Source organism: Heterocephalus glaber, unplaced genomic scaffold, assembly GCF_053883595.1.
Source record: "Heterocephalus glaber isolate CG9 unplaced genomic scaffold, H.glaber_assembly_v1.0 deba00001072, whole genome shotgun sequence".
NCBI classification, from domain to species: domain Eukaryota; kingdom Metazoa; phylum Chordata; class Mammalia; order Rodentia; family Bathyergidae; genus Heterocephalus; species Heterocephalus glaber.
In genome coordinates, this window is record NW_028258189.1 from 1965488 (window position 1) to 1986834 (window position 21347).

The 21347-nt window shown below is 40.3% G+C and overlaps 1 protein-coding gene across 4 annotated transcripts in view; it reads left to right on the plus strand.

The window, feature by feature from the left end:
* Nucleotides 1-21347, plus strand: part of Pnpla4 (patatin like domain 4, phospholipase and triacylglycerol lipase) — a 159110-nt gene that overhangs the window by 53769 nt on the left and 83994 nt on the right. The window lies entirely within an intron of this gene.

A 21347-nucleotide genomic window follows, 5' to 3' on the forward strand; every position in this document is an offset into this window, starting at 1 on the left:
AAGATCCCCAGCAGTGGAATAGTGGGGTCAAATGGGACTTCCAGTCCTAGTTCTTTGAGGTATCTCCATACAGATTTCCGCAGTGCTTGCACCAGTCTACACTCCCACCAGAAGTGGAGCAGGGTTCCTCTTTCCCCACAGCCCCACCAGCATTTGTTATTAGTTGATTTCATGATAGCAGCCATTCTTTCTGGAGTGAAGTGGAATCTCAGTGTTGTTTTCATTTGCATCTCTCAAATGACCAGTGATGTTGAACATTTTTTCATGTATTTATTTGCTTTCTCTAGTTCTTTGTCTGAGAAATGTCTGTTCATTTCAGATGCCCATTTTTGGATTGGGTCTTTAAATTTGGGAGGTCTGATCTTTTTAAGTTCTTTATAGATTCGAGATAGTAGACCTTTGTCTGAGGAAGAGCAGGTGAAGATTTTTTCCCACGTTGTGGGTTGTCTCTTCACACTGCTGGTGGTTTCTCTTGCTGTGCAGAAGCCTTTTAATAAGAAGAGATCCCACTTGTTGATTCTTTTGTGCTAGTTCATGGGCAACTGAGGTTTTGTTCATAAAATCTTTTCCTACACCAATGTCTTCAAGGGTTCTACCTAACCTCTGTTCCAACTGGTTCAGAGTTTCTATTTTAATATTTAGATCTTTAATCCATTTTGATTTTAGTTTAGTCCATGGTGAGAGATATAGGTCTAGTTTTAATCTTTGGCAAGCTGAAGCCCAATTTTTCCAGCACCATTTATGAAAAAGGCTATCTTTCCTCCAGTGAGGGTGTTTGGCTCCTTTATCAAAGATGAGATGGCTGAGTGTGTCTGGCATTGTTTCTGCATCTTCTAATCTATTCCACTGGTCCTCAGGTCTGTTTCTTTGCCAGTACCATGCTATTTTTATCACAGTAGCTTTGTAGTAGAGTTGCAGGTTGGGGATTGTGATACCCCCTGCCATGTCTCTGTTACCTAGAATTGCTTTTGCTATTCTGGGTCTCTTCTTGTTCCAAATGAATTTTTGGATTGTTTTCTCAAGGTCCATGAAGTATGCTGCTGGGATTTCAATTGGAATTGCATTAAATCTATATAGCAGTTTTGGAAGTATGGCCATTTTCACTATATTAATCCTTCCTACCCAGGAGCAGGGGATGTCTGTCCATTTTCTGATATCATCTTTAATCTCTCTTTTCAGAGTGCTATAATTTTCAGAGAAGAGGTCTTTGATTTCTTTCGTTAGGATGATTCCTAGGTATTTCAGTTTTTTGGGTGCTATTGTGAAAGGAATTATTTGCCCTATTTCTCTCTCAGTGAGTCTGTCATTGATGTAGAGGAAAGCTATTGATTTGTGTGTGTTGACCTTGTAACCAGCTACTTGACTGAATTTGGTTATTAAGTCTAGAAGACTTTTGGTGGAGTTCTTGGGGTCTTCTATATAGAGTATGATGTCATCTGCAAATAATGACAGTTTGACTTCTTCATTACCTATCTTTATTCCTTTTATTTCTTTCTCTTGTCTAATTGCCATGGCTAATGTTTCCAGAACTATATTGAACAAGAGTGGTGATAGTGGACATCCTTGTCTTGTTCCTGATTTTAGTGTGAAGGATTTCAGTTTTTGACCATTTAGTATGATATTGGCTGTTGGTTTTTCATAGATGGCTTCTATCAGTTTGAGGTAGAGACCATCTATTCCAATTTTTTGTAGGGTTTTTATCATAAATGCATGTTGGATTTTGTCAAATGCTTTTTCTGCATCTATGGAGATAATCATATGGTTTTTGTCCTTGGCTCTATTGATATAGTGCATTACATTGATTGATTTGCGTCTATTGAACCATCCCTGCATCCCTGGGATGAATCCCACTTGATCAGTGTGTATGATCTTCTTGATGATCTTTTGCATTCTGTTTGCCATTATCTTATTAAGGATTTTTGCATCTATGTTCATTAGTGAGATTGGCCTATAGTTCTCTTTTTCAGTTGGGTCTTTCTCTGCTTTGGGGATCAAGGTGCTGCTTGCTTCCAGGAATGAATTTAGGAGTATTGCTTCCCTTTCAATTTCATTGAAGAGTTTAAACAGTAGTGGCAGCAGTTCCTCTCTAAATGTCTTGTAGAATTCAGCAGTGAAGCCATCAGGGCCCAGGCTTTTCTTAGTTGATAAGTTTTTAATTACATTTTCAATTTCATTGGTTGATATTGGGTTGTTCAGAATTTTTAGTTCTTCTTCGTTCCACTTTGGTAAATCATATGTATCTAGGAATCTGTCCATTTCTTCTGTGTTGTCCATCTTATTGGCGTATAGGGTCTGGAAGTAGGTATTGATGATAGTCTGGATTTCTGCTGGGTCTGTTGCAATTTCACCCTTTTCATTCCTAATTGCATGGATTTGGGCCTTTTCTTTCCTTTTTCTGACAAGGTTGGCTAAAGGTTTGTCAATTTTGTTGATTCTTTTGAAGAACCAAGTCTTGGCTTCATTGATTTTTCATATCGTTCTCTTCGTCTCCATTGCATTGATTTCTCCTCTGATCTTTATAATTTCCTCCCTTGTATGAACTTTGGGGTTGTCCTGCTCTTCTTTTTCTGGAAGCTTGAGGTTCAGCATCAGGTTGTTTAATTGGGCTTGTTCTGTTTTCCTAATATGTGTATTCACTGCTATGAATTTTCCTCATAAGACTGCTTTCATTGTGTCCCATATATTCTGATATATTGTATTGTCATTGTCATTTAATTGAAGGAACTGTCTGATTTCTTCTTTAATTTCCTCTGTGACCCATTGGTTATTCAGAAGTGTATTGTTCAATTTCCACATATTTATGAAATTTTTGCGGTTTCTTTTGCTATGGATCTCCAATTTCATTGCACTATGGTCTGATAATATACAGGGGATAACTTCAATTCCTTTGCACTTACTTAAACATGTTCTATGTGTGAGTATGTGGTCTATTTTTGAGAATGACCCATGTGCAGCTGAGAAGAATGTGTATTCTGATTTTGTGGGGTGGAAGACTCTGTGAACATCTGTTAAGTTCATTTGTTCAGGAGTTCAATTGAGTTCTAGTATTTCATTGGTTATTTTTAGTCTAGTTGATCTATCTATTTGTGACAGCGGGGTGTTGAGGTCCCGCACTACAATTGTATTAGTGCATATATGACTTTTCGTGTCCTTTAGTATTTGGTTGATATAGTTGGGCGCACTAGTGTTTGGTGCATAGATATTTATGATTGTCATCTCTTCCTCTTGGATTCTTCCCTTTACAAGGATGTAGTTCTTCATCTCTCTTAATCAGTGTTGGTTTGAAATCTACTGATCTGCAAAGAGGATAGCTACTCCTGCTTTTTTCAGGTTCCTGCCGCATGCAGTATTGTTTTCCACCCTTTAACTTTCAGTCTATGAGTTTCCTTTTGAATTAAGTGTGTTTCTTGTATGCAGCATATTGTTGGATTTTGCTTCTTGACCCATTCTGCCAGTCTATTTCTTTTGATTGGTGAATTGAGACCATTAACATTGATGGTTATAGCTGAAACATATTGACTTGTCATTGCCATGACTTTTTCTTTTTGTTGGGTTCTCCCCCTTTACATTTAATTTCTTGTCATGCCAGATGGGTTCCTTCTGCTTTGCTTCCTGGGGTTGTGATCCTCAATGTCTGTTCCTAGGATATTGTGTAAAATTCTTTGGAGTGCTGGTTTGGTATTCATGAAGTTCCTAAGGTGCTCTTTGTCATGAAAGTATCTTATTTCTCCATCCATTTTGAAAGATAGTTTTGCAGGGTACATCAATCTGGGTTGGAGGCTGTTTTCTTTTAGGGCTTGTTATATGTCACTCCAAGCTCTCTTGCCTTGATGGTTTGTGTTGAGAAGTCTGCTGTGATTCTGATGGGCTTTCCTTTGTATGTGATTCATTTCTTTTCTTTAACTGCTTGTAGAGCTTTGTTCTTCTGTTGTGTTTCTGGAATCTTAACAATTATATGCCTATGTGTAGATTTTTTTTTGATCAAGGCTATTTGGAGTCCTATATGCCTCACTTATCTGTATGTCAAGCTCTTTTCCCCTGCTTGGGAAGTTTTCTGCCATTATTTCTGTGAAGAGATTTTTTTATGTCATCTCCACTCTCTCCTGTTTCTTCATTGGGCCCAATCAGTCTAATGTTATTCTTCTTTGCATCATCTAGAAGCTGCTGGATTGATTTCTCATGTTCCCTTATAATTTTGAAGCAATTTTTCTTTTCCTGGTCACTAATTGCAATCTTATCTTCTATATCTGAAATTCTGTCCTCACATTGGCTCTTTCTGCTGTGTAGACTTTCAATGGAGTTTTTCATGTCCTGGAAATCTATTTGCATCTGTTTTATGGATTCCATTTGTTTCTTATGTTGGGATTCCATCATGTTCCTGAGCTCCTCTCTAGATTTATTAATCATGTCTTGCACTAGGGGCACAATTTCTCCTGTTATCTGAAAAATTATTTCTGATTTCATGTTTTCCAGATCCCCTTTTGTTGCCAGTTCAGTGGGTCCAGGTGGTTGAGTATCAGAGTGTTCCATCTCATTTCCCTTTGTGGTTGCTGTAGGTGATCTGGAAGTCTGGTTTTGAGACTTATGTACGTGTTTTCTTATTTTGACTGGGGCAGGGAGTTGTTAGTGCCTGCATGGATTACCTCCTCTGAGCTGGGAGAGGTGGGTCAGGGGCCAGGAGCAGCGGTAGGGATGGTGGCCCAAAAGACCTTTCCTGTGTGCTGGGAGCAGTGGGAGGGATGGTGGCCTGGAAGCCCCTTCCTCTGGACCAGGAGCAGTGGGATGGTGGCTCAGAAGCCCCTACCTGTGGGCTGGGAGCAGTGGGAGGGATGGTGGCCCAGAAGCCTCTTCCTCTGGGCCAGGAGTGGCAGACAGAAGGTGGCCCAAAAGCCCTTTCCTCTGGGCTGGGAGCAGCGGGAGGGATGGTGGCTGGGAAGCCCCTTCCTCTGGGCCAGGTGCTGTGGAATGTTGGCTCAGAAGCCCCTACTTCTGGGCCAGGAGCAGCAGGACTCAGTACCATGGTCTAGTGGTCTGGTGTCCTCTGTGTCTCCGTAGTGTGGAACCAGGTGGCTGCCTGTCTGCAGTGGGGTGATTCAGCATCTTCCGCATGACTCGGGGCCTCGGTTGGGTGTGCACAGACCTGCCTGTCTGCAGCGGGCTGATTTGGCGTGTTCCCTGAGACTCTGGACCTCGGTAGGGTGTCACTAGGGACATTTATAGCTAAATCGGTGCACATTGCGGCCATACTCTTAAGTGAAATAAATGGGACAAACATATGTAAATACCAAATAGTTTCTCTTGTGTGAGAAACTCAAAGTGTAAATAAGGATCAAAATGCATAATAGATGTTGTGAAATAGGAAAAGGTCCAAAGGGGAAGGGAAAGTGGGAGGCATAGGGGAAAGGAAAGAAGGGAAAGGAAAAATATGAGAAAAGGAAAAAATGGAAGCAAAGTCTTGGCAAATGGAGGAGTTGAAGGGAGAGCAGGGGATGGGGAAAAATAAGAAATAAGATATATCACATGAAGTTTTGAGAAGCACTGCTTAGGATGGGGGTTTCTATATTGCTAGGAATACAAACTTATTTCTTTCCAGGAGGGTATGAAATGACATACTATCCGATAGTATTGCTGTATGTTATTGACAATCTTTCCCCAAGAAATTTAATATTAAGGACAGGACACTTGAAAGTTAGATGTGCGGATAGATATCATTGTTGGTTGAGAATAGCAGGAAGAAGAGAGAAGAAAAGTGAAGTGTATTTGACAGGAAATGAAAGAGTGGTAGGTTAAAGAAAAGAAAAGAGAAAGAGAGACCATTTATTGCACAAGTTTCTGGGATAGGCCAGGTCCAAAGCACAGGTGGAAGACTGGAGAACTCTAGAGGTGAGAATGTAGGAAGAGAGGGCATTGGGCAATCCCAAAGATATGCGTGGGTTCAGAAGGAGGGGGAAGCTGTGTTGCTTTTCATCTTGGAATAAAAGGTAAGGCATCTAAGTTGCAAAAGCTTTGTAAAAGCTTGGCTTTGCAGAAGCAGTGTGAGAAGCTAGCTGAGATCATTCATTCTGGGTATTAGTGAAATCCTAAATTATCTCAATGGCTCTTGACCACAGTTACATACCCTGCAAGGGAAGCAGGAAATAAGAATGGTGAGAGTGAGCAATGGACATAGGGGAGGTTGTAGATTGACGGTCACAAAGCACGCTGGTGATGGCAGCTGTGGGTTTGGAGGTCTGTTGGAAATTAGAGAAATGAGGAGTGGGTCCTGGAAAACTATGACTGCAAGATTATTTTTTTTCTGACATGGAACTGCATGAAAATTTCAACACATACAACACTGGTGTCACTGACCAGAGTGGTAAACGCATTAGAGAGAATCGCTTTATTTTTCCCAGTAGTAGAAAATGTAAGTCTCGACTCTACCACTATTTGAGGAAAACTGCTCTGAATAAGTAACAGAATGTTTCAGCAGTAACTTATTTTAATGATTGTTAATTATAATATCTGCCATTCAACTACACATGGCAGAATCTTAAAGAATCACTTTAAGAGTTTCCTTAATAACTGAAGACATTGTAAAATATTTCATATGCTATATTTTTATCATACTCAAATTTTACAAAAATCTTAAGTTTTCAAATTCTCACCAGTGAATTTTAATAATTTAAAAAGAGCCAGTAGCAAATTCTTGCTGGTAAATTCACTCTCTTACTTTCCCCACTGAGATAAATTTTATTTCTTCTCTCCCCCACTTAAATATCACACTGCCCCAATTCTTTTTGAAATCAGCCTATAACCTTGTTTTTCAAAAATAAAACAAAGCCCATGGGAATCCCATCACCAACTCATAATCAGTTTATCAATCTTTCTTATGTCCACTTCCATTTTCCTATTCTTCTCACTTATTAAAACAGAGAGAATGTGTCCACGTCAAAGCCCAAATCTGCGTGTTTGCATTTTATCCCATGCACTCTTATCTTCGGGTCTTCATCTCATCATTTATGCACCCTCTCTCTGCTGCATTGTCAGTCGCTCTCGCTCTTTAACATCCTTTCTATCACTAGCAGACATCAATGTCTGCCTCCTTCTTTCCCTCCCTCCATTTTTCCCTCTATCCCTCTCTCCCTCCCTCCTTCCTTCCTTCCTGTTACTGAGGATTGACCCCGGGACATTTGCCCTGAGCTACATTCCCGGCCCTTTAAATTTTTTCATTTTGAGACAGGGTCTTGCCCTGCCTAAGTTTTCCTGGCTGGGCTCAAACTTGTGATCCTCCTGCTGCCTCAGTCACAGTGAGTGCTGGGATTTCAGGCATGAACCGCTTGCCTTGTTTTATCTTATTCTTTAACCTGCCTAATTATATCACCTGTTTTCCTTTCAGGCAAAATCTCCATTAAGAATTAATTCTACTAGTACCTGATAAAGACTGTTATAGAATGACCTGCTTTGCTTCCTATTACAGTGTTTGTTTTAAAGTAATTATATTCTGTTTTTTATAGGATCTTACCGTATTGTGGTAGGCATTGTATCTTTAGTTCTGTTTCTCATTCACCAACAGGCATGTTTAGAGTTTAATTTCTAGTAGCTATTGGCAATGTCAAGCATATTTTTGTGTCTTCATTTTAATGTTGGCATATTCTTTAATATCCCCAAAGTTTATGTCCATGAACACCACTATTTTTACTTTGATATCTAATTCATTTATATTTATATAGCATTCTCCTAAATATCCATATTTTATTTATATAACTAATGAAGCAAAAGCTTATTAATTTAACAAATTAGATTTCTATAGACATTTAAACATTGGTTACATACCTAGTCAGATTCTTCTAATCATTTCATTAAACTCTCCACTTAATACTATAATGCTTTAAGCATTATACAAAACCAACAGAAAAACCACAGGTACTGTTGAACTGTTGGAAACTGGACTGGGTCACTTGGGTGAATCAGGTCCAAAGTGCTAAGCCCTAAATCTCATGGTGTTTCATTATTACTTACTTTCTTGCTTTCTCATTCATGTTTTTGAAAATTTTTTTACTCATTAAGTTTATTGGTACATTTTAGGTATACAATATGATGACATTCATCATTGGGAATTTGTACATGTACATGATATGTCTTGGTTCTTGTTTCTTCCCATTCCTCTCCCCTCCCTTCCCCCCTCCACTCCTCCCTATTTACAAAAGCTTTGTTTCCATTTTTTCCTGTTTTCGTTTTTTTCTTTCCCTTCTTTCCTTTTCCACTTTTAAAGTTGACTTCCATGCATTTCATCGATTTTGCCAATTTCACATATGTCTGTTATTTCAACCATGTTTTACAGCCTAAAGACAAAGAAAGGAAAGAGCCTTCCAGAGTGCTCACAGTGGCTCAACCTCTGCTTTATTTATCAGCTCATGGCTGGCTCGTGTCACAGTTTTCTGCAGGTCCCATGGTGATTTTACTGGAGTTTGTTATGCAAGGAGAGGGCCCACTTTTACTCTTAACATTTATCCTTTACATATGAAATCATATTACTCTCTTTGACAGTTTGTCCATGTCACTTTGGGGGAACCCTAGCTTCTATCCCCAAATGTTGCTTGCTCTGGACATCTCATTATAGCGTAGTCCTTCCTTCAACTCTTTATTCATATCTATCTTGACTCTACAGACTGGCAGAGAGGAAGAGAAATTTATCTGCTATTGCCTGTTCTGCAGGAGACCTGGTCAAATCCAGTTACATCTAAAGGCCTAGGTCAAAGTCAAGGTCTGGGTCACTATTATCACCCATCCACCAGTTGGTCCTAAATATGAATTTGATCCCCATTCTTTTTATGAGATTGTGATATCCAGTACTTGGTCCACTCAGTGATCTCATGCTTATGATCCTGCCTCACATATGCAACACTGAACACACACACACCCTGAACACACACACACCCTGGACACACACACACCCTGGACAGTTCATGCTGAGTGACTGTCAGTTCCTGTCCCTATGAGTCTATCCAAATTTTCTGATAAAAAAATAAAATTATAAAGTTGCTTTCGATGGCCATCTGGCTTACTCAAGAAATAGTATCTGAACACCCTCACAGACCCGAACCAGCTGTGAGTTTAAAACCAGATTGGTCCCTTGGAAATAAAAACAGGTGTTTTACATACCATAAATATAGTGAGACAGATGGAATGTTTAGAAGAAAGAAAAAATACTCCCAAGTATGTTCCCATTATCTTCCCATAATCTACCGCTATCCGGAGAAGGTTATTTCTGGGGAAAGAGGCACAAGGAAGGGAAAGAAACTTTTGTTTACGATCTTTAACAAATGTTGAACATTGAAGAACATAGAATAATATAATACAAAGCACAACTAAGTTCAAAGGACTGATTTCTTTGACCTAAATATTAACATTTTTGTATCACAACTAGTTTTTGTACCTGGTGATACTTTTTGATTGTGACATCATTGTATAAAGGACATATCTGCATCTTCTTTGAGAATACTAGTATTTTTAAGCTCACTTTGCATTTCATGGATTTTTTTGAAATGAAGAACTGTGTTCTTACTCCATTCATGACACTAGATAATATGCAGCAGCATTTATACAAATATTATATTTCTGAATTTTTATAGAGGGGAAAACCATTTATTTTGTAAAGCATTTCCAAAGGGTAATTTGAGCTGAAGTATTTTCCCCTCGGGGTTATTTTAGGAAGCAGACGTTTCTGAGCCTGATACCATCTGACGTGTGAGTTTCAGGAAGGTTTACTTCCTCCAAGCAAGTCAGTATACATATATATCCCTCAAGCCACAAAATGAGATACTTCAATGGGCAGCGGTCAAATGCCCACTTACCTTCTACTGCACGGATCCTGTGAAGTTTTTAGAAGATTTGCATATGGCAGCAAATCTTATTTAGAGAATTATATGTGTGTTTTAATGCAAAATTGTAATGTACATTGAAAATAGTGACTATACATTAAGAACAAAGAGACAGTATCTTCAAACTAGTCCTGCGTAACCATATGCTAGCAGTATTTACTGTTTTCTGTTTGCAGCATGTAGTCATCTCTCAGGGATTCTGGGAGATTCTTTCCAGGAATACCACAAATACCAAAGTCCATGCAGGCTCAAGTCCCATTTATAAAACAGTGTAGTATCTGCAGTAACCCATGCAATGAAATGCTCCCATATACTTGAGATAACCTGGAGATAGCTGATAATATCTAATATGGTGTAAATGCTACATAGGTAGCTGTTATGCTGCATTAAGGAGTAACAGCAAAGATTAAAGTCTATGTATTCAGGGCAGATACAGCTTTTGAAAGCACTTTCAGTCTGTGGTTGGTCGAATCTGTGGACGCCGCACATGAAGACATAAAGACCATTGTATTGCATGTCTATGTACAAACATAAAAATACTTTTTTTTTTTTTAGTACCAAAACAGATTGGGATCGATCTTTCTATATGGTGTCTATTCTTCTGTAACTTTTTTTATTTATTTCCCCACCCCGTGGCGTATCACAGGAACCACTCTTGAATGGACTTGTTTTTTTATTAGTTGCCACGCACTGAGTGCACTAAGCACGATCCGGCTTCTGGCTTCCTTGACCCCTCTGTCTCTGTCTTTGCTCCTCGCAAATATTCCCTCTGCTTACACCTTGACATCAGTCACTTCTGGCTCACAGGCGATATGCAATCACAACTCTGAAGGCTCCTCAGAAAACTTCCTTTCCAAAACAAGCTCCGCCAACATGCATTTTTTTTCAGCAGTTTTTGAAAAGAATTTTCTCACTTTCACTGAGCACAGAATGATATTTGAGTTAATACTTCCATTTTAAGCTATGTTTCTAAAATAATAAAAAATGAATTTTCTATGACAAAGAGAAAGGAATTTCCCAAAGCTTCCTAAGTTTTTACAAAATCTGGAGAATAAATATTTGACAAGAATGTAAAATTTCCATATACAAGATATTTAACATGGAATTGGCTACTCTCACAATAACTTTGCTACACATTGTGCATCACACAGAACCACGTAATTCAGAATGAAACCAATGTCTGTATGCAGAATTTGTACAGGAAGTACACTTTATACTGAGATATTAATCAACATCATAAACAATCAGCCTGATAATCTATTCCTTTAGGGTTCTTCTAATGTTTACATCCACAGAGAAAATTATGGATAGAACTGGAAAGCAGTGATACATTCAGTTTCTCTGCTAACTTCAATCTTAGAATAAAGATTAATCTAAAGCACAGAACAGTCTGAGCAGGAGGAAACAGACAGGAAATGTTCACGTAACCCTCCACTAGTCAGTCATTCAAGCACGTTAGTCACCATGCATTGATTAACTGACAGCACAGTGCTGCAGACCCAACTGCAATGACCAAGGGAAGTATTTTGGGAGGTTATAAAATTTCAGATCAGATGGAAAAACAGAGTGAGAGAGACCAAAGTGGCAAGCACATTCTACAAAATGTCAGATAGTTACACGCACATTTTTCATTGTAATCAATCAGCTTGATTCCCTCGGAGCATGTTAATGATGCTAAATTGGAAAATGAAGGAAACTCTCAATCGATTACAGTTATCACCTGTCTCTAGATCTGTCTAAGGGTTGTCCTTCCCTGTACTTTTCCATTAAGAGTAAGAAGTTAGTTTTCCCTGTGGTCAACAATGCTCGTTCTGACGGGCACCAGGGTTTTCCTGGTTTTTGTCTTGATCTAGTTGTTTCTCAGCTCTCCAAGGTTGTCTTGCAGTTGTTGTACACTGAGTGTTCTCACTACTGTCCCAGGGGTACAGAGGGCTGTGGATGCTCACAATGGATGAGAAACCAAGCTCAGACTATTCAGTTGCACAGCCTGCAATCCCAAGTTCTATTAAAGTCTCAGCTCTGTTAATTTCCCACCAGACTCTTTCTATCCCTCTAATTTGAACCTGAGCTCTCTCACTCCTAACAGACCTGGGAAGACAGCTCTAATACATGGAATTTCTTTACCCTAGTATCTGATACTTCCTCCAAATCTTCACTGTTGTTCAGAATACTTTTTTTTCATTTGTCCCTTGTCCACCTACTTATCCTACTTAAGCACCTGTTGGGTTGCATCTTTTTCCAACTAATTCTGGTAAAAGCAGCACACAACTGCATGTAAATTTTCCTCATTGCCAAAAGCGCATACATACATTTAATAAGGGCATGGGGGCTGGAGCTATAGCTCAAGGGTACAGTGCACAGTTACATATATGAAACCCAGAGTTCGATCCACAGTGTTAAAAAGGAAAAGGAGGATAAAGAGAAAAAGGAGGAAGAGGAGAGGGGGGAGGAGGAGGAGGCAGAAAGGGAGGAAAAATGGGGGAGAAATTTAAAGATGAATTACTCTAAGGTGCAGCTAGATGAAAGGTAGGCTGCTGAAATTGTGATAACAGCGTACTGAATATGATGAGCTACCTTAAGAGCCACCGAGAACACAAGGCAGAGTGACACAGAGAAGCATTGTGCCGCAGCAAGAGGCCTGGGGCAATAGAAGAAGTGATCTTTCATGCTTGCGTGGCTTAGTGGAATAGCACGGCTTTCAAAGGAGTAGTGGCGCTCCCCCTGGCTGAAGACGGGAGCAGGATGTAGATAATCAGGTCATCAGAAGCAGGGCCCTGCTGACCTCGCATTCATTCGTGGGAATCATCCGCAGCAGGCACAGCAGTGTGGATAGCCAGAGCAGGCCAGGGCGCATCTGGAAAGCAGACTTCTACTGGCCTCTGACGAATGTGTCTCCTGGATGCTGGGACAGGGTTTCTGAGTGTGGAAGGTGCCATAAATGTGTTTCAGGAAGGTAAGTCTGAAGTTACTGAGGAGGAGCAAGCAAAGACTTAAGAACCAGTTGTAGAGATGACAAGCACTCTGCACAGGGATTAGAGAGCTCTGAATTAATGTAATGGCAGAACAGTGAGAAACCATCAATTGCTCTTCTCCACTAACCCCAGATGAGTCATTCAAACCAATTTCCCTTCCTAAAAATATTAAACAGAAAAGGTGGCTAAAATATAATTTTAAAGAGCTCTTTGAAAGAGTCACATATTTCAGAGAATCTGTAGAATTTTTAGACCAATAGTTTTGGAGAAAAACCAAAAACATTTAAGAAAATATTGGACAGACACAAGAGAGACACAAGAGAGAATTGGCTTGCACCACAAGTGTGCTTTTGGGTTTGGAGGCTCTCTCTCCTGCAAAGGAGGGAGATATCTGGGTTCCAGGTCATTCTTACAGTTTATAGGAGACCGTCCCAGTTTCAAGAAGGGGCATCACACAGATGCGAGACAGAACTAAGGCAACTCCATTCCTCCCCCATCTGCAACCTCACCACTGCAAAAAAGAATACTTTGGCTCAGGGCAGAAGAGAGGGAAAAGAAAATGATTAGCAATGACAGCCAAAAGTCTTTGAGAAAGTGTAGCCTGCACAAGATGGATTTGGCTTTGCAGCTATTAAAAGTGGAAATTGAAAATATTGGAGTTGGGAGATTTTGAGAAATGTGAACATTGGTGATTACTCTGAGAGGTTGTCAGGCAGGTGACAGAGGTAAGGGGTGGATGAGATTTCCAAAGCAGTGATATCAGGGGGGTGAGGAGCAAAGCAACAGACCTAGCCATGGGAGAAGATGGAGTATGAGAAGACGGGGTGTCTCATGTTGGGGCAGAGCTTGTGCCAATACATTCCCAGATGTATTCAGAAAGCATTCCAAGGAGACACTATTAGGGGCCAGAAGAAAGGAGGGGAGGAACTACTAGATGGGTAAATGTTTCAAGGGAAGCCCTGGGAACACAGCCAGAGGTCATGAGATCCAAGGAGAGCGATGAGATCAACGGCATTGACCACACAATTAGGAGAGTAGCCCCCAAGTCACATAGGCTTATGTGATCCCAAGTAGGAGGAAAAGAGGACTCAAGTCTTCAGAGATGCCAGAGACAAGATCAGTGTGACAAGTAGAAATTCATCTGTGACTGTCTTACTTGCTTTCCTTGTTTCTGAGACAAAATGCCCGACACCCAAAGTTGAAGGAGGAAAGGTTTATTGCAGCTCACAGTCTGTAGAGGTTTCAGCCCATAGTCAGCTGGGTCCAAGGCAGAGTGGCAGGGCAGAGGGACGTCTCAAAGAAGGAAGAGTTCATGGTGAGCAGGACTAAGATAAGCCATGAAATAGCAGCAGCAGCAGCCACCTTCCTCTCTTTTGTCCCTTCCAGATTACCCTCTTTTTGGGTGGTGCCACTCACACCTAGGGTGGGCCTTCCCATTACCCACTCCCAGAACTATACCAATCAGTGGACTAATTTAGTAACCACACACCCTTAATCCAAGCATCATACACTAAAACCCAACATCACGCACCATAGATCCAGCCACCTCTGAAAAGCCCTGCCTGTGACCACATGAGGCTTTGAGGGGACATCTAGACACGAGCCATAACAATGACCTCAGAGAACAAGTTTCAAAAAGGCAGTAGAAGACTGAAGAGAGTTTTAAAAGGGAGAAAGGTGAATGAATAAGAAGATCCCATGAGAAAAAACTCTAAATTGACCTGTGCTAGATTTGGATGTGGTTTTCCCTCTTGTTAGGGGTTTAATCCCCACGTGAGAAATGGAAAGAGTGGAAACTCATCTGTGATGTTTGCAGGTGGGATTGGGGGGTAGTAATTAGGGTTAGATAAGGTATCAGGGTGGAGTCCCCATGGTTGGTTCATGGTGTGGGCAGGAGATAGGGAGGGAGAGGGAAAGGGAGGAGGAGGAGGAGGAGGAGCAGAAAAAGGAGAAGGAAAGAGGGCAGGTGAAGAGAAAGGAGAAGAGAGAATGAGAATCACCAAGCTGGTCCTGGTGGCACATGCCTGTAATCCTGGCACTCTGGGAGACTGAGGCATGAGAATTGAAAGTTCAAGCATAGCCTGGACAACAGCAAGACCCTCTCTCAAAATTTAAAAATAAATAAATAAACTTTGTTTCTATTTTTTTTCTTAGGTGGGGGTGAAGGGTGCACAGGTAATGGGGAAAAAAATAAGAACTAAGATACATCATGTTCAGGTACAAACACCCAATGATGAATGTAAATGTATTGTATACCTAAAATGTACCAATTAATATATAAACTAAAAAAAGTCAAATCAAAAAATAAATAAATAAATAAATAAATAAGGAAAAGGGTAGAGGAAGTAGCTGTGTGAATGCCCTGGGTCCATTCCCCAGTGCTTAAGCAAAACAAAACAAAATGAAACGAAACAAAATGAGACAAAATAAAACCCATCACCAGATGCAGGCCCTTGGCTTTGGACCAGATGCGTGAGCCTTTCTGTAAAGCACACACAGTCTGTACTATTGTGTTGTTAGCAGTGGAAAATGGACTAATCCGAGCTCTTTTGCATGAAGTAATGTGGCACACAGTCCTGTCTTCAGGGTGACATTTTGGGCAGAATTGTTCCCCACAAAGAACGCCCAAATACAATACGGCCATCATCAAAGAAAACAGCAACGTGGGTGGGTGTGAAGCTTCCCTAGCAGTTAGCACCTTCAGATTAGAAATCATCCTTTCTAAGTAGTGTTGTGTAAGAGCTGCTGCTCCTTGAGTTTTGTCTGGGCTGGGAACTCAGGACGGACTACCTCAGGCAGAAGTGGCAGCCCTGTGCCAGGTGAGACGCTCTCCAAGTTCCGGGAAAGGCTCTCTACACGCCGAACATCATGGCAGCATCCACCAAAGAATTGCAGGAAGCGACTGTACACACACTATAGGTTTGCAGCTCTGTCAGCTGTGCTTTTAATGGAAACACTGTGCACAGGGCCTTCCTGACTCCATGAAAGGAAGGAAGGTGTAAGACCGAGGGCCTTACCAAAGGCTCTGAGGAGCTGACTGCAGTGAACAACACCCGGGAGGGGACACACTGGACAAGTTGGGAAAGTAAAACAGACCTTTATTAGTCTGGCCAGATGGCACCCTCCAAGCAATAGGCTTAGAGAGGGCCCTGAACTCAGGGGGTTGGAAGGTTTTATAGGGTCTGCAGGGATGCTTAGCAAGCAGAACTACAGAAGCGGAATTTTTTGCGGTTAGGGGACAGTTGGGGGGGTTGTAGATGTTCTTTACCTAACAAACAGGATGTTCCTTACACAGAAACAATGGTACATTCCACGGTGTCTTAACAGATAAACAAGTACATTCCGGAAACTCTGTGTCCTGTAGTGAACCTGAAACCCACAGGGACAAGATGGAGGGCCTGTAACAAGATGGTGTTACTTGTGCTAAGTCTCATCTGGGTCTTACAAAGGGAACTGGCCTGGCTGCAGGGTTGCTATGCACATTCCAACCCGGGAACCAAGCCATTGTGCACATAGATGATTCACTAAAAGGCCAGGTGGTGGCCAGGAGCCTTCAGAGGAAGGAATCATGTGCCCTGAGGAGGCACCTGAGAGACTTCAAATACATTGCGTCAGCTCTTCTCAGCCCTCGAGTTGAAGGGGATTCTCGGCCCTCCCCTCTGAAGGGGACCCACATCCAAGCAGGCTGGCTGCCAGCCCAGTTTCCGACACCAGGAGGTGGGAAATTCCTCTTGCTCTTGGGTCTTCCTCACTTTCTGACTTTATCACTGGTTGGTGCTTCCATCCCCGCCAACCCCTTCATCCAAGCTTTCTTGGGGAATGCCTTATACTTCAGACATTTGGGGGAGTTTTAGTTCTGGTCTTGAGCTCTGTCGAGGGTCTAGCTTCAGATGAGCCCAGACTTCCCAACCTCACACATAGGTGAGGATGTCAAGTGGCACTCATTTTGCTTTCACCGTCCACTTCCCATGTTTCTACCATAGCCTTTCCCGAGCTGCCCTAATTACTTCTGTTTTTAAAATGTCTATGAGATTGCCCACCATTAATTTCTTCCCACAGTTCTTGGACCATCTCCCTATGAAGCCATCAATGCCAAATACCCAGTTTGACTAAGTGAATTGCTTTTTCCATTTCAATTAATGAGGTATCTTGTCATTCTGCAAAGATACTTTTCCCAGCTTATAAACTACAAGGCAATCACAATATCAAATATGCTCCTTACTTATTTATTCACAACCTTGCCTAAAATGGCCATTTAGTCGCGTTTCTAACCCAATAAGGAGAGAGGAGATGGGGTAAGAGTGAACGATGGATATTATTTATAAAATTCACTTAGCCAAAGTCAATAAAATTCCATTTAATACAGAGCTGAAGAAGAGCTCAGAGAAATTTAAATGCGGTATTAATCTAATCACATCCTCTCTAATCCACTCAAATACAGCACTGGGAGATTTATTTTGATTATATTTCTATCCACTTATTCAAGACGTATTAAAGTTCTTAGAGTCAGAGAGTGGTAGATGAAATGAACAGGCTTCTTGTGGAATTTACGTGCCTTGAGAGTTTGGAGTAGGATGAGTAGAGATAACAAAAAAATATAAGAAAAGGTCAATATTTCCCTATGGCAGAATTACAGTGTCCCCCATGCCCATTTGAGGTGTTGTTTTCTTGAAGTTTAGGTCTCAGTTATCCGAGGTAAATAAGAAGAATGAGCATAGTACCATAAGATATTTTGGGAAGGAAAAATAGAGATAGAAGGGGGAGAGAGAGAGAGAGAGAGACCGGGGGGGAGAGGGAGAGAGAGAGGGACATAGCTTTTATTAAAGTATATGGCTATAACTGTTTTATTGTTTATTGTTGTCGTCAAATTGTTACTATGCCTCGTTTGCAAGTTAAACTTTATCATGGGTAAATATGTACAGGAAAAAGCACAGAAATTATAGGGTTCTGTAGCAGCCACAGGAGACCTAGGACATGTCCTCTAAGAACAAGGAATGAATACTACCTGAGAAAAAAATTCTTTGCTCTAAAAATTCTCTGGTATCAACTTGGGTGGTGTGGTTCCCTGGGGTTTCATGGTTCCTATATTGGAGGGGGCTACTGTTGGTTTCTTTCTGGTGGACGGAGAACAAGAAAATGACTTAATATCCCCATGGCAATGTGTTATGCAGAGATAAAGGTCAGTAGTGCTGAGATAGAATTACCATTGTAATTCTTAAAATGGGATTATAATATGTATATAATCTTTTTTATATTTATTTTCCCATGAAGCCATACACTCTCTATAGATTATCACTGCTTTGGAATTTACACTATTCAGTTTGTACTGACCAAAACTTATCGAAAGGATCCATTGAAAAGAATGCTCTTATGTTAGACAATTTTCCTAGAAGATAATACTTGTAAATATAATTAAAAGGATTAAAGGAAAACACATTTCAAAATTTGTAGTTCAATAAGTACAATAATAAACTCAAAGCCAAGTGTTTTCAAGGTTTAAAATTGTACTTTTTTCTCAAAAGAAACAGTAAACATTTACATTTTTTTCTTGCCATATACAATGATTCTGGTTGCATTCAGAACATACCTTCTCTGAAAATAATGTGATTTTTTTTCAACTTCATAGAAATGGCCACAACCAATATTTAATTGAAAATGGACCGATTCCAAGGGATTATTTTATAGAAATGCTCTTGTGAGCCTGTCTGTGTGACTTTCCCATGTGGGGAAACATCCTGACACTTCCCAGGAGGCTGTCATGTTAAAATCTTTAATCCACTATGTATTGATGTTCCATTACATTTGCAGTCTCCTTCGTGTAACCAAATGAGCAAATTATCAGAGCAGATGAAGCAAAAGAAGTGTCTCTCTCTCTTGAGGGTTGTGCCAAACAAATTCTGGGTTCATTTACTCTTTGTAAAATAGAATTAAATATGCCAAGTGTTGAGGAGGTAGATGGAGATGGAATCATATTAAATTGCCAAGGGAGGTGTGAAGTGTACCTAGCACTGTGGGTGACATTTTATCATCGGGGAACCATCTTTAAGGCTCCCCTAGCCCCTAATTAACTCCTACATTCTCCTTTCTCTCTCAAATGCTACCATCTGTCAGAGCTGCATCTAGGTCATCTTTGTGCATGCTCTCTCTCTCTCCCTCCCTCCCTCCCCTCTCTCTCCTGTCTCTCTCTGTCTCTCTCTCTCTTTCTCTCTCTCTCTCCTCTCTCTCTCTCTCTGTCTCTCTCTCTCTCATAGGCAAGAAGACAAAAAGAGTCTGCAACTAATGCTATATCTCAAAAAAGCACCTAATTATAGTGCCTTATCTTCATAACTTTTAAAGAATACTCCGTTCCATCCTTTTTATATCTTTAATTACATTTAAGCATTTCAGGAACTGGCTGTGTATCATAATCAAACATCATCTCACCCTGTGCATTGATTTCTCTTCTAAATCTAGATTTCTGAAGCAACCGTGCTCTTTTTATCTCTTTAACTCCTTTCTAGTCAGCTGCCATGGACGAAGAGACCTGTTTCAGTGATCTGTCTATAAAGCTCTACTAACAGGCCAGGAGTACAAGGGACCTGGGTAACTACTCTCTTTTCTCCAGTAGAAGAGAAGGCAGACAGAGGAAAATCATGAGCTTAGGACATGTAGATAGGTAGAAACAATTTCCAAACTTTTCTCAGCCCCTTACAAGTCATTGGCTTCCTGATCCCACATGTTTTCATTGGTCCAGTGAATACAAGGCTAACTTTAAAGTTGACGTGAGAATTGCCCGTGTGTGGAAGATGGTGGCCCAACAAATGTCTCATTCATTTTCTGGAATAAAAACATATCCAGACACTTACTCAAAGCAGACAAGGCAACCAGGACAGACCTGCTTTCCATGATCCTAGAATGTCTACTTGTGCTTTTGTAGATGACCAGTGAAAAATTTTAACTAGGCATTTGGTGACCAAAACACAATAGTTTTTCCTTGATTGCAGAAGTTGACTAGCTATACACATGTTCCTCTTGAAGTCACCTTGACATAAGGACATCAGAGATGCAAATAGGATAAAAAAGATGTGTTTTTTAATAAAATGGAGTGCTACTCAGCCAAAAGAATAATAAACTAGAGGTATTTATGGCTAAATGAATGCACATTGAGGACATACTCTTAAGTGAAGTAAATCAGACACACATGTGTAACTACCGAATTGTTTCTCTGGTGTGAGAAACTGAAAGTGTAAATGAGGACCAAAATGTATAATAGATAATGTGAAATAGGAAGAAAAGATTCAAAGACAAAGGGGAGCTGGAAGTGGGGCAGTAGGGGAAGAAAAATATATGAAAAAGAAGGAAAAAACAGAAATGAAGCTTTTGTAAATAGGGAGGGTTGGAGGGGGTGAAGGGAGAACAGGGAATGGGGAAAAACAAGAACTAAGATACATCATATACAGGTACAAATCCCCACTGATCAATGAGATCATAATGTATACCTAAAATGTACAAATAAACTTAGGGAAAAAAAGTTTTTTTAAGTGAAAGACGATTTATATTCTGTGAACTTGCAGAAGTCTGAAGGGTGTTTAAATTTTTATGTGTATGAGCATGTGTATACACATATGGGCGTGTGTTTATGAGAGGGTACACACATGTGCTTGTGTCTATTTACACGAGCCATGAAGGCTTATCACAGGGGGAAAGCATACTTACATTCTTAGAAAAACAGGAACCATCTTCAAGTATTACTTCTGCAGGGAAATGGAGCTGCTTGCCTGTCATGCAGTCAAACTCACTCGCTATAAATATAAGGGACATTTTGAGAAGCGAGAGTATGGGTCAACTTTACTTAAGTGGAAAGTTTCTTACAAAGTCAAAGAAAGTGAAAGCACCAATTTCCCCTCCCAAGAAATTTCTTAAATTTCCATAAGTGTAGATTTCATATTACCTGTTAATTTCCTTTCACTACTTGTGGGTTGGTATTAGCAGTAAGTGTAGGGGAAATGTCCCTGCGGAACCTTAAATTTTGCTTTCATTCTCTAGCCCTGTATTACCAATTTGCCTTATATCTTAATGTGGAAACAGGCAGAGAAAATGTCAGGAATTGTATTTTCTGATGAGATCACTGTTTCAATGCTTGGCAACTCTGCTACTAACTGTGGCAAGGAATGAATTGATAAACTGGTTGTAGTTGTTTGTCCAAATTTTAGATCTAAATAGTGATATTCTATAGCATAAGACAGATGCTGATAGGATATAATTGTCTAGATTTACGTTATTTAAAAGTGATAGATGCTGGTAAAAATAAATGTGTAGATACACAAAATGGTATAAGTGGGTTACGGGAAAGAGGTTTCAAAACAACAAGCTTTGTTATGGATGGATGTATGCATTTATGTATCTGTGTATCTATGTGTGCATCTATCTATGTATCTATGTATGTATCAATCTGTGGTGAGAGAAAGACTGAGAGACAGAGATACAGAGACAGAGAGAGGGAGACCCTCAGAAAGCACAGCAGAAAATAATGAAA